Raw genomic sequence first — 14158 nt, 5'->3', positions numbered from 1 at the left:
AGCTAGAAGATAAAATAACTCTGAAGTATAAAGGTAATGTTTGGGGACTAAAATAAAATGCCTGGTGTCTGTGCCTCGGAAACTGAGAACTTCATAGACTACCCAATTCTTAATTTTCATTTTGTAAATTCCTAAAGCTCCAGAGCAGAAAGGATGATTTAGCATCACCAACCTTGTTGAATGGTAGGTGACCCTGGCTACATATCACAATGGCCTGCAAAGTGTGTTAAATACAAATTCCCGGACTTTGATTGTATTTAATCAGATTTTGACTTACATTCCAGTTCCTCTCACTGCCCAATTACTTACTGCACCAGATATTCCCATTCTTTCAATTTAAATAAAAAAGTAAATTCATTATGATATACATGCTGGCTTACAATTTTGTATATACAATCTGGCGGGCATCATACAAGATACAGTATTGCTCTAAAAGATAATGCAGAAACAGCCTCAAGAAGCATACAATCTGGTATGGGATATGAGTATACAAAATAAATGAAAACTGTACATAGAAAGTGACCATGTTCTAAAACAGGTGCAGATGACATACTTCAAGAGGTCGGGGAAAGAAATGATCACTTCTCACTAGAGCCATGAATAGGAGTTGGATAGATGTGCTAACACTTACTTCAGGGCCTAAAGGGAAACTAGGACTTGAAGGTGAAAGATCTAGAGGAAATACAAAGCCATTCTTGATGAGCAGGCAGTATGAGATGAAGAATTTAAGACTAGCAGTGTACATAAAACCATCATCAACAGCAAAGTGTTCATCACTGCATTTTAAGTCTTGAATCTCTTGGCTCTCACAGAAAGACATTCATATACATGACTGCTTTCTAAGACAAATAGTGAACCAGGGAATCTTGCACAATGACTTTTGCAAGACAGCTTAGGCTTGTTCATGAACTGTACTCAAATAGAAGCAGTATGCCGTCAACCCAGACCTAACCCAGTTTGCCTTTGTTAACTGGGCCAGTTCCCACAGTACAGGATGGGGTGAGAATCTGCTGATCTGCGTGCTAGCCATCACCCACTCTGGCACATGAAAGGACGGGCATTCGTTTTCAGTATTCCTAGCTGAGCTGCAGTTCATGTTAGAGATGAGAGGAAAACTGCAGCCACTGTATTTCTTGGCAAGCTGCTTGAATAAAAATAGAGATCTGCTGACTAAGTATTCACTAAATCTGCAGACATTCCCCAGCTGGGAAAATAGGCTTTTTCCCCTAATTTTTTCCCTTTTGAATGTTCACTTAAATTAGCCCTTCCACCATACCTCCTCCATAAAAAAGATAAATTATTTTTCTGAACTAGTAGTTTTTTTTAATTAGTTATATTTTTAAAATTCGGTATCTGTTTCAACCATTCTTTTATGTTTTCATTTTTATTGGAGTATAGTTGCTTTACAACGTTGTGTTAGTTTCTGAGCTACAGCAAAGTGAGTCAGCTGAGTGTACACATAGATCCTCTCTTTTTTCATAATTTATTTTTATTTATTTTTGGCTGTGCTGGGTCTTCATTGCTACAGGAGCTTTTCTCTAGTAGTGGCGAGAGCGGGGCTACTCTCTGGTTCTGGGGCCAGGGCTTCTCATTGCAGTGGCTTCTCCTGTTGTGGAGCATGGGCTCTAGGTGCACAGGCTTCGGTAGTTGCAGCTCACAGGCTCTAGAGCTCAGGCTCAGCAGCTGTGGCACACAAGCTTTAGTTGCTCCCAGGCATGCAGAATGGGAGCTTCCCTTGTAGCTCAGTTGGTAAAGCGTCTGCCTGCAATGCAGGAGACCCAGGTTTGATTCCTAGGTCGGGAAGATCCCCTGAAAAAGGAAATGGCAACCCACTCCGGTATTCTTGCCTGGAGAATCCCATGGACAGAGGATCATGACAGGCTACACATAAATGCTGAATACTCCCAAACCAAGGATCAAGCCTCAGCAAGGGCAGGAGGATTCTCATATACTTTCCCACCAAGGAAGTCCCTAGGATTCACTCTTTTGGGGATTTCCTTCCCATTTAGGTAATCACAGAACACTGAGCTCCCTGTACTATAGAGTAGGTTCTCATTAATCTGTTTATACATCATAGTGTATATATGTCAATACCAATTTCCCAATTCATCCCACCCTCCCTTCCTCCCTAGACAGACATAGAGACTATGATACAGATTGAAGTAAGTCAGAAAGAAAATCAAATGTCATATAATATCGCTTGTATATGGAATCTAGAAAAATTATACAGGTGAACTTGTTTCAACTGTTCTTAACTGTTAATTCTAAATCATGTTTTCCTTTTGGAGATAATAGGCCTCCACGTGTGAGCCTTTGAATCTACATATCAAATTAGCTTCTTTTTTATTTTTAAAAGGAAACAAATTTGAGCCCATGATGTCATTATTGAATAAATGTATGCTGGAACCATTGAATTTATAACTACCTAGGGATATTTTAGAAATTATGGTATTTTATTCATTCAAACACTGTTAGGCTCTGTTCTAAACACTGTGCATGTATTAAATTCCTTAGTCCTTAAAGCAACCCTGTGAGATTAGTACTATTATTACGAGTGATTTTCCATTAAGGGAAATCGAAGCACAGCGAGACTGCACAATTTGTCCAAGGTCAGTCACTCGGTCAGACTGGAAAGCCAATGTAGGAGTCATACAGTCATACAAGGCAGGCAGTCTGTGTGCAGGGCCATCTTCTCAAACATCATAGTATACTACTTCTCTGTGTAAATAATGATTTCCAGAACTGATATATTTTCACATCTAAAAAAAAAACCCAATTCCAAGTGGAACTATAATTTTAGGCTTTCTAAATTTTTTCTCTAGTCCTAATTAATGACAAGACCATTCATCTTTCTGTTTAGTGATAATATCGGGCCCCATAAGAGAGGTGTGAAGTGGTCTTGCCTCCATGTGAAGCTACTATTAAACACACTCTAGGGCAATACCCTTGGGGAAGGCAATGGCACCCGACTCCAGTACTCTTGCCTGGAAAATCCCATGGATGGAGGAGCCTGGTGGGCTGCCATCTATTGGGTCACACAGAGTTGGATACGACTGAAGCGACTTAGCAGCAGCAGCAGCAACAGGGCAATACCCTAGTGGAGGCGATGGAATTCCAGCTGACCTATTTAAAATCCTAAAAGGCAATGTTGTTAAAGTACTACATTCAATATGCCAGCAAATTTGGGAAACTCAGCAGTGGCCACAGGACTGGAAAAGGTCAGTCTTCGTTCCAATCCCAAAGAAAGGCAATGCCAAAGCATGCTCAAACTGCTGTACAGTTGTGCTCATTTTACATGCAAGCAAGGTTATGCTCAAAATCCTTCAAGCTAGGCTTCAACAATATGTGAACCAAGAACTTCAAGATGTACAAGCTGGATTTAGAAAAGGCAGAGGAACCAGAGATCAAGATGCCAACATCTGCTTTGTCACAGAAAAAGCAAGGGAATTCCAGAAAACATCTACTTATACTTCACTGACCACATTAAAGCCTTTGACTGTGTGGATCACAAAATATTGTGGAAAAGTCTTAAAGAGTTGGGAATACCAGACCAACTTACCTGCCTCCTGAGAAACCTGTATGCAGAACAAGAAGCAACAGTTAGAATCAGACACGTAAAAACGAACTCAATCAAAATTGAGAAAGGAGTACATCAAAGATGTATATTATCACCCGGCTTATTTAACTTATATGCAGAGTACATCATGTGAAATGCAGGACTGGATGACTTAAAAGCCGGAATCACGAGTGCCAGGGGAAATGTCAACAACCTCAGATATGCAAAAGATACCACCCTAATGACAGAAAGTGAAGAGGAACTAAAGAGCCTCTTGATGAAGGTGAAAGAGGATAGTGAAAAAGCTGGCTTAAAACTTAACATTAAAAAACTAAGATCATGGCATCTGGTCCCATCACTTCATGGCAAATAGATGGGGAAAAAGGCATAAACAATGACAAATTTTATTTTCTTGGCCTCCAAAACCACTGGGGATGGTGACTGCAACCATAAGATTAAAAGACACTTGCTCCTTGAAAGAAAAGCTATGACCAACCTAGACAGCATATTAAAAATCAGGGACATCACTTCACTTTGCCAACAAAGGTCTGTATAGTCAAAGCTATGGTTTTTCCAGTAGTCGTGTACGGATGTAAGAGTTGGACCATGAATAAGGCGAGTGTCAAAGACTTGATGCTTTCCAATTGTGGTGAGGGAGAAAGGACTGATACTGAAGCTGAAGCTCCAATACTGTGGCCACATGATGTGAAGAGCTGATTCACTGGAAAAGACCCTGATGCTGGGGAAGATTGAGGGCAGGAGGTGAAGGGGGTGACTGAGGATGAGATGGTTGGATGGCATCATTGACTCAATGGACATGAGTTTGAGCAAACTCCAAAAGAGAGTGAAGGACAGGGAAGCTTGGTTTGTTGCAGTTCATGGGGTCACAAATAGCTGTACACAACTTAGTGACTGAACAACAATAACAAGGGTAATTGCAACCCCTAAATGGATAACAACACTGTAGCTCAGAATAGAGTTGTTGCACAGATTCAACGAGATAACACATGGGAACTTTCTTGCCATAAAGAAGGTAATTCATTCACATTAACTGAATCAAAAGGGACAATAGGGGCTTCCTTGGTGGTTCAGTGGTTGGGAGTTTGCCTTGCAGTGCAGGGGATGTGGACTAGACCCCTGGTTGGGGAACTGGGCTCTCCTATGCTGCTGACCAGCTAAGCCTGCACATTGCAACTGCTGTGCGTGCATGCCGCATCTAGAAGGCCCATGGGCCACAGTGAAAGCTCTCACATGATGCCACGAGGACCCTACATGCCACAGCTAAGGCCTAACACAGCCAAAATAAATACTTTAAAACCAGGAGAGGGGTAGTAATGCATGGTTTTCTTAGTCTCTTCCATCAAAAATATATTTTATATGTATTTATTTATTTGGCTGCAACAGGTCTTAGTTGAAGCACGTAGGATCTTCTTAGTTGCAGCATGTGGGATCTAGTTCCCTGACCAGGGATAGAACCTGGGCCCCCTACATTGGGAGGACAAAGTCTTAGCCACTGGGCCACCAGGGAAGTCCCCCCAAATATTCTTAAGTTGTCTCCAAAAAAACCTTCATTTACACAAACATTTACATTTGGATGCAATATATTTAAAGTATCTTTTATTCAGAATGAAGGATCCTGTACATGCTGCTGCTGCTGCTAAGTCGCTTCAGTCGTGTCCGACTCTGCACGACCCCATAGACGGAAGCCCACCAGGCTCCCCCGCCCCTAGGATTCTCCAGGCAAGAACACTGGAGTGGGTTGCCATTTCCTTCTCCAATGCATGAAAGTGAAAAGTGAAAAGGAAGTTGCTCAGTCATGTCCAACTCTTAGCAACCCCATGGACTACAGCCTACCAGGCTCCTCCATCCATGGGATTTTCCAGGCAAGAGTACTGGAGTGGGGTGCCATTGCCTTCTCCGACCCTGTACATACTAACCTCATAAAATTAGAAACATTTCATTTTGTTGATTCGTGAACATGCTTATGACTATGGCATTAAAGAAACCTTAATCTAGTTCTTAAGAGTATGGACTCCAAAACTCAATGGCCTGAATTCAAATCCAAGCTGTATATACTGAGCAGTTTAACCCAAGTTATCTGACTGCCTCAGTTGCCTTGTCTATGAAATGCAGCTGATAACAGGACCACCTCCATGGGTTTATCATGAAAATTAAATGTAGTGATTCATGTGGAATGTTTGGACCATTGCCTGGTAAATACTAACTACTATAAATGTTTTCTATTACTCTAAATAAACACACAATGCATGGATCTATAAACCATCTGCACATATACCACCTATTCAAAGAAGAAAACTTGTCGATGAGCTCTGTGCCCGGCATGGTGTTAAGTACACACACTTCAAGAACAATGCAATAAAAGTTCTGTTCTTTGATAGTATACAACCTTTGAGGGAGGGACATGAACATGTACAATGGAGGAGCAGAAAAGCTACAGTTACTTTTAAGGAGGCAGCTCCTCTTAAAATGGAGGCCCCTCTACTGAAGGTTATTAATGGGATATATTCAAAAGCAGAGACATTACTTTGCCAACAAAGGTCCATCTAGTCAAGGCTATGGTTTTTCCTGTGGTCATGTATGGATGTGAGAGTTGGACTGTGAAGAAATCTGAGCGCTGAAGAATTGATGCTTTTGAACTGTAGTGTTGGAGAAGACTCTTGAGAGTCCCTTGGACTGCAAGGAGATCCAACCAGTCCATTCTGAAGATCAGCCCTGGGATTTCTTTGGAAGGAATGATGCTAAAGCTGAAACTCCAGTACTTTGGCCACCTCATGCAACGAGTTGACTCATTGGAAAAGACTCTGATGCTGGGAGGGATTGGGGGCAGGAGGAGAAGGGGACGACAGAGGATGAGATGGCTGGATGGCATCACTGACTCGATGGACGTGAGACTGAGTGAACTCTGGGAGTTGGTGATGGACAGGGAGGCCTGGCGTGCTGCAATTCATGGGGTCGCAAAGAGCCGGACATGACTGAGTGACTGAACTGAACTGAACTGATTGGGACATACAATGGTGGGCTGGTAGAGTGCATAGCTGAGAATGTAAAAAAAAAAAAAAATATCCTTGTGCTGTGTTCTAGAGTGAAACGAACATGTGAATCCAAGGAATATAAAAAGAGAGGTGACAGAACAAGTTGCACAAATGGTCATTTTTATAAGAGCATGGATAACTTGACCTGTACCTCCTGCAACATTTGGTAAAGCCTGCCACACACACACGATTGGCATTTGTGTATGTGCTTTCTTGGTTCATTTTGAAGAAGTTATGGGAAGGGCTGAATCCCACCATCTAGGAAGATTTGTCACAGAACAGGGACAACACATATAGGATAATGACACAATCCCAAGCTTGAATTAATTCAGTGGGAATATTATTTCAGAGCCACAGTTGGCCAAGAAAGGTCCCATGAGTTTGTAAGTCTATCAGCAGAGTATTTTGGACTTCATATAATCAGTGGAAGTATACTGTTTACTCTTCACAACAACCCTTGGAGTTGGTTATATATTAGTTTTATTTTATAGATGAGGACACTGATGAAAAAAAGAAGTTAAACAACTTGCCAAATTTTATCTAAATTATTATTCAACCTCCACATCTTATAGTTGTGGAAAATGACAGTCAGTGAAATTAAAACAGCTAGAGTGTGCCAGTTGAGTTAGTAAACCAACGAGAATTTTGTCTGATCTTCAGTTCCAAACACTTGCCACTGCACTATGCTTCATCCTCTTGAAGAAAAGACTCGTAATTTACTGACTCCCCCAAAAACAAAAGTTGGGGGAGTCAATATGAACACTATGAAATGCATGAGATTGTAGAAGGTGGTTTAAACGATTCAAGAGAAAAAAGGAAGAAGAGGGAAACAATCTTCATTTCTAGCCCAGACGACTTTCCCAAATACATAGCTGGCTAAACTCGAAGCTCAAAAGCATGTAAAATATATGTTTCTTCACTTTTTTTTGCCAAGAATGAAAATCCAGACAACCAGAAGTGTCCAAGATAACCAACCAGTCAGACAACCCCACTTTTATTTTTATTGTTGGCCAGACATACATGCATGTGAGCATTTACAAAGCATCTCTTACAATTCAAGTAGGTGATAGGCTATTGGTTATAACAAAACCTAAAATTGCCTGCTGGTTTTGTATATGAGAAACTGTGCCTGATTAGTTCACTTCAGAGAGTCCTTCATGAATTAAAAGGACCATGTCCTCCTTATAGTATTAGAGCAATAAAGCCACTGCTTCCAGATGAACAATACAGTACACAGTGTGGGCTGGTCAATTTCCCATCTCATGATATTCTTTAATATAAGTATTTGGTCAGAAAGAACGAGAATCTTGACCATCAAAGTAGGCCCTGAGCATATTTTTACTGCTTAACTGAATGAATGAGTCAACGAATCATATACCTTTTGCATATAGATTCTTAAAGGAAATATTGTCTATTATTTAGAAATGTATATATTTAAAGCCCTTGATTCATAAATATGACATAAGAACTGACATGCATGTGAACTCTGCAAGAGCTTCAAGAAACAAAAACATCTCTTCAGTTTCTATTTTAGTAGTTAAAAATGTTTCCAAGTAATTTATAGAGTCCAACAGTCCGTTAGGAATTGATACAAAACCAAGCAATGAAGACAAATCATATTTTATCTAGTCATCATTTTGGAGTTATCTATCCTTGAATCATTCATTCCATACTGCCAGAGAACAGTGAATTACTTAGGTCAGGCCCCATGGTCAAAATTTAGCAGGAGGTTAAAATGGGAGTTTGGGACTTTTGACTAGTATAGACAACCAATTTGGATAAGGCTAGAGCTGAATGTGGAGAAGGCAATGGCAACCCACTCCAGTACTCTTGCCTGGAAAATCCCATGGGCAGAGGAACCTGGTGGGCTGCAGTCCATAGGATCGCTAGGAGTCGGACACGACTGAGCGACTTCACTTTCACTTTTCACTTCCATGCATTGGAGAAGGAAATGGCAACCCACTCCAGTGTTCTTGCCTGGAGAATCCCAGGGACGGGGGAGCCTCGTGGGCTGCCGTGTATGGGGTCGAACAGAGTCGGACATGACTGAAGCGACTTAGCAGCAGCAGCAGCAGAGCTGAATGTGGAGAAGGCAAGGGCAACCCACTCCAGTACTCTTGCCTGGAAAATCCCATGGATGGAGGGGCCTGGTGGGCTGCAGTCCATGGGGTCACTAGGAGTCGGACATGACTGAGCGACTTCACTTTCACTTTTTACTTCCATGCATTGGAGAAGGAAATGGCAACCCACTCCAGTGTTCTTGCCTGGAGAATCCCAGGGACGGGGGAGCCTGGTGGGCTGCCGTCTATGGGATCACACAGAGTCGGACACAACTGAAGCGACTTAGCAGCAGTAGCAGCAGCAAAGCTGAATGTGGCTTTTGCTCTGAATTTATGAAAGTAGGCTAAGTCAATACAAATTCCAAACTGGTAAATTAATTGAATAGTAAATCATGCAAACAGCATGTTTTATTGATCTACTAAAATCTGTCCAAATATGAGTTCTATGGAGACATGGGCCACTGTAACTGAAGTAGTCAAATCAGAGCTAAGGTCCTGATTTTGCCATCTACTAGCTGCAGGACCTCAGATGAGCTGAACCACTTTTGTCTCATTATTCTCATGGGGAAAACTAAGACTATTTCACAAATACATCCCAGGCTTGTTATCATCCTCCTATCATGCTCGGCTTTACCATTTGACAGTATGAAGAAAAGACTAAGAAGTACTGTATTTGGAATCTTTCAGAAACTGGGTTTGTAACCCTGGTTCAAAGCATGATGACTATCACTGCAAAAAAAAAAAAAAAATGCAAATATGATTTGAGAATGAGGTCAGTGGACTGCTACAGGAAACAAGCCTTTAATATCTGTTTGTTTTGGGTTTTTATTTTATTTTTTGGCTGCACTGTGTGGCATGTGGGATCTTAGTTTCCCAACCAGGGATTGAACCCATGCCTCCTGCAGTAGAAGCAGAGTTTTAACCACTGGACCACCAGGGAAGTCCTGAGCCTTTAATATGTGTGTGAATATATTTTTTTAAATCTGTATTAATTATCTACTACACAGAAGTAGTAAAACAATGTTGATTCTGGGCCCACACGAGGCATCCAGCATACTGTCAATTGATCCCACTAACGACTAATGAAAGACAGACATTAACCAAAGTTTACTTTTAGCCACCTAAGGCAAAATTTATAAACACTAAAGAAAACTGCTGAAATGTTTAGCTATAATTTATAATGTACCATTTTCCAAACTGTGATTTGTTCATCTCTTTCCCAAGCTTTATTTTTTTTTGTTATCCCAATAACCAAAATAACTTCCTACATGCTACAGTCAGAAACAATTATAAATCCATCCCAGGGAACTGTATGTAAATTCATATATTCATTTCTTATATATTCATTGTTGTTGTTTAGTATAAATATTTGGGACCACTATGCAAAATGTTTTTAATGCTTTTACTTTGGATGATTTTCTATCCATATTCTAATTAATCAAATACCACAATGCAAAACAATACAATAATTATATAATTAGGCAGCATATAAGTTGTGGAACTTATATGTGGATGTATCTAACTTGAGGTCTCTGATTTGTAATAAGGACACCAGATGCTTTAACTCTCCTGGCCATCTGGCTTTATAAGAAAATCATCCATTTTCCTACTTCTTCCCTCAGAATACAACTCATAACTAAAACCATTCTCATTATATGTGTATGTGTGTGTGTGTGTGCACATGCGTGCATGCTCAGTTGTGTCCGACTCTTTGCCACCCCATGGACTATAGCCTGACAGGAAATCTGTCCATGGGATTATTCTTCAGGCAAGAATACTAGAGTGGGTTGCCATGCTCTCCTCCTCCAGGGGATCTTCTTGACCCAAGTATCAAACCCACATCTCTTGTGGCTCCTGCATGGGCAGACAGATCCTTTACCACCCTGGGAAGCCCCCAGGAACTATGAAGACTGACACATCATAGCTTTGGTAATTAATACCAGATACCACCTTGGAAAGTTATAAAGTAAGAAGGCTAATGTAATATTTTATATATACTTAAGCATAGTATACAGAATATACCAAGATTCCTTCTTTTATTATAATTCACAGTGAAAGCTTGTCCATACTCAAATATTCCATTACAATGGTCATAGAGAAGGATAGAACCTGAGAGATCTATTTCAACCCCTTCATTTTACCAGTCAATAAACTATGACCTGGAGCTACAACTGGCCTTCTATTTTTCAGTGTACCCTCCATTGCTCCTTGCCACAATGATTTATAGAGAAAATGCTCAAAGATTTGACACAGTTAGAGTTTTTCAATGAAACACTGAACTTTCAAATATAAGAAAAAAGGGAATGCTCACTAAAAGAGAAGTTCCCTGAATTTTTATAACTTACTGTTTGAGAGCCTCTCCTGTTCTACCAGGAACGTTGCGTTCAGAAGAACAAGCAGAAAGATCTGGGAACAAATTAGTTCTTCCAATGAAATGCAAAGGACGTGAGAAGTAGATTTTACACCATGCAAGTATTTTACAAGTGTGATATCCAAAAGTCAAAGCCATGCTTTTCTGAAAAGAGTATTCAAGCAATGCCTCCACATTCTCCTGTCTCAGACAGTCAACCTCAGCTGTAGTTACACTCCACACTAGCATCCAATAGCCCCATTCCTAGAATGAGAGCAAAGCTCTGGCTGACTGTGGCTCAGGGTAAATAAGCAAAAGAGGAAATCAACCTAGAATATACAAGCAACTCCTGCAGCCCAATTCCAGAAAAATAAACGACCCAATCAAAAAGTGGGCCAAAGAACTAAACAGACATTTCTCCAAAGAAGACATACATTGCCATTGCCAAGTCACTTCAGTCATGTCCAACTCTGTGCGACCCCATAGACGGCAGCCCACCAGGCTTCCCCATCCCTGGGATTCTCCAGGCAAGAACACTGGAGTGGGTTGCTGCTTCCTTCTCCAATGCATGAAAGCGAAAAGTGAAAGTGAAGTCGCTTAGTCATGTCCAACTCTCAGCGACCCCATGGACTCCAGCCTACCAGGCTCCTCCGCCCATGGGATTTTCCAGGCAAGAGTACTGGATTGGGGTGCCATTGCCTTCTCCAAAAGACATACAGATGGCTAACAAACACATGAAAAGATGCTCAACATCACTCATTATCAGATAAATGCAAATCAAAACCACAATGAGGTACCATTTCACGCCAGTCAGAACAGCTGCTGTCAAAAAGTCTACAAGCAATAAATGCTTGAAAGGGTGTAGAGAAAAGGGAACCCTCTTACACTGTTGGTGGGAATGCAAACTAGTACAGCCACTATGAAGAACAGTGTGGAGATTCCTTAAAAACTGGAAATAGAATTGCCTTATGACACAGCAATCCCACTGCTGGGCATACACATCGAGGAAACCAGAATTGAAAGAGACACGTGTACCCCAATGTTCATTGCAGCACTGTTTATAATAGCCAGAACATGGAAGCAACCTAGATGTCCATCAGCAGATGAATGGATAAGAAAGCTGTGGTACATATACACAATGGAGTATTACTCAGCCATTAAAAAGAATACATTTGAATCAGTTCTAATGAGGTGGATGAAACTGGAGCCTATTACACAGGGTGAAGTAAGCCAGAAAGAAAAACACCAATACAGTCAACTAATGCATATATATGGAATTTAGAAAGATGGTAATGGTAACCCTGTATGTGAGACAGCAAAAGAGACACAGATGTATAGAACAGTCTTTTGGACTCTGTAGGAGAGGGTGAGGGTGGGATGATATGGGAGAATGGCATTGAAACATGTATATTATCATATGTGAAATGAATTGCCAGTCCAGGTTAGATGCATGATACAGGGTGCTCGGGGCTGGTGCACTGGGATGACCCAGAGGGATGGGATGGGGAGGGAGGTGGGACGGGGATTCAGGATGGGGAACCCATGGCGGATTCATGTCATTGTATGGCAAAACCCAATCAATATTGTAAAGTAAAAGTAAATAAATAAATAAAAAGAAGATTTATGGTGGACACCTTATTATGCAGCAGGAGAAGGCAACTCTTCCACCCTGACTGCCCTCAAATCTGAGCCTGCAGCAGCAGCAGCTCAATCAGCAAGAAGCCCTCAGCTTCCTTCAGGGCACTCTGGCAATTACAGCCCCTCCCAACTCCCTTCTTTTCCCTATAAAAGTCAGCTCCCTTTCTTTGTTCTCTAGATTTGTCTATGGTTTACAAATAGTTTGCATATCCCGAATTGTAATTCTTCTAGCTATTCCCAAATAAATTTGCTTTTGGTGGTGAAAAAAAAAAAAAAAGAAATTTAGGGGTTGAGAAAAATTCCCACTGAAGGAATATCAGGTCTAAAACTAATTATACTCTAAGTTGTTGGCAGCACTTTCTTTTCTTTTTTTGGCCACAGTGCATAGCATATGGGGTCTTAGTTCAAGTTCCCAACCAAGGATCAAACCCACACTCCCTGCACTGGAAGCTTGGCATTTTAAACCCCTGGACCACCAGGGAAGTCCCAGCAGCTCTTTGTAGTTCTGTTAATTTCCCTACATTTATCTGCATTTAGCATCATCACTGTTGTTACCCAGTGGACGGTGATAAGCTGCTGTGGGTGATGTTAGCCCATTGCCACCCTAACAGCTGCTCAGCTGCCTGAGTATGCTGTCATCTTATTGAAAACAAATATCTCATTACAAAGCAAGGAAGCAAACAGATTTTGCTTTATTCAGCTTCTGGTACTGAAAGACTAACCCTCCCCAGAGTGTTAACAGAACAGCCAACGAGGAGGCCACTGCAGTCCCTCTGTGCAGGAGTATTACCATCCATCAGGAGTATTACCATCCATAGGAAGTTGAGGGAGTGATGATCCACCAAGCTTGGGACATACAGGTAATGCTGAAGAAAATGTACATCAGTTTTTAATCAAATAATTGTTGACCCTACGTAGGAGTTTGGGGTTCACTGATAAATCATTAACAGCATGGATCAGTGCAAGGTATTCCAGTTTATCCATTTGAGGTTTTTGTTTTTGTGGTTTTTTGCCCTTGGCAATGTGAGATCTAGTAAAATAAATAAATACATACAAAAAGTAATAGAAATGAAGTTTCCAGTAAGGCAAACAATACCTGTGGCAGATTCATTTTGATATATGGGCAAAACCAATACAATATTGTAAAGTTAAATAATAAAAAAAATTTAAAAAAAATAAATAAAAAGGAATGAGAAAAAAAAAAAAAAGGAGAGAGAGAGAGAACAGTTTCAAAAGGCTAGGTTCATCAGGAAAACCCTCCTAGAGGAGCAGCTATCAAGCATAACTAGGATTCCAGGAAGGCTAAGCCAAACAGGGGAAGAAGTCAAGCCAGGAAAAGTAGCATAAGTAAAGACAAGTGAAGGTGAAGGAGGACAATGAAGATACAGTGTATAGGCTTGTTATCAGGAGTGGATAATTCCTGGAGGGAAGCAGTGGGAGCCAGGTGGGAGTTCAGCATGAAAGCAGTGGGTTCATGCTGGATTGTGGAAGGCTGGGACTG

The sequence above is a fragment of the Bos taurus genome, unplaced genomic scaffold (genome assembly GCF_002263795.3).
Source record: "Bos taurus isolate L1 Dominette 01449 registration number 42190680 breed Hereford unplaced genomic scaffold, ARS-UCD2.0 Super-Scaffold_1723_ScbfJmS_2085, whole genome shotgun sequence".
Lineage (NCBI taxonomy): Eukaryota > Metazoa > Chordata > Mammalia > Artiodactyla > Bovidae > Bos > Bos taurus.
Note: the sequence above shows the minus strand (reverse complement) of the source record.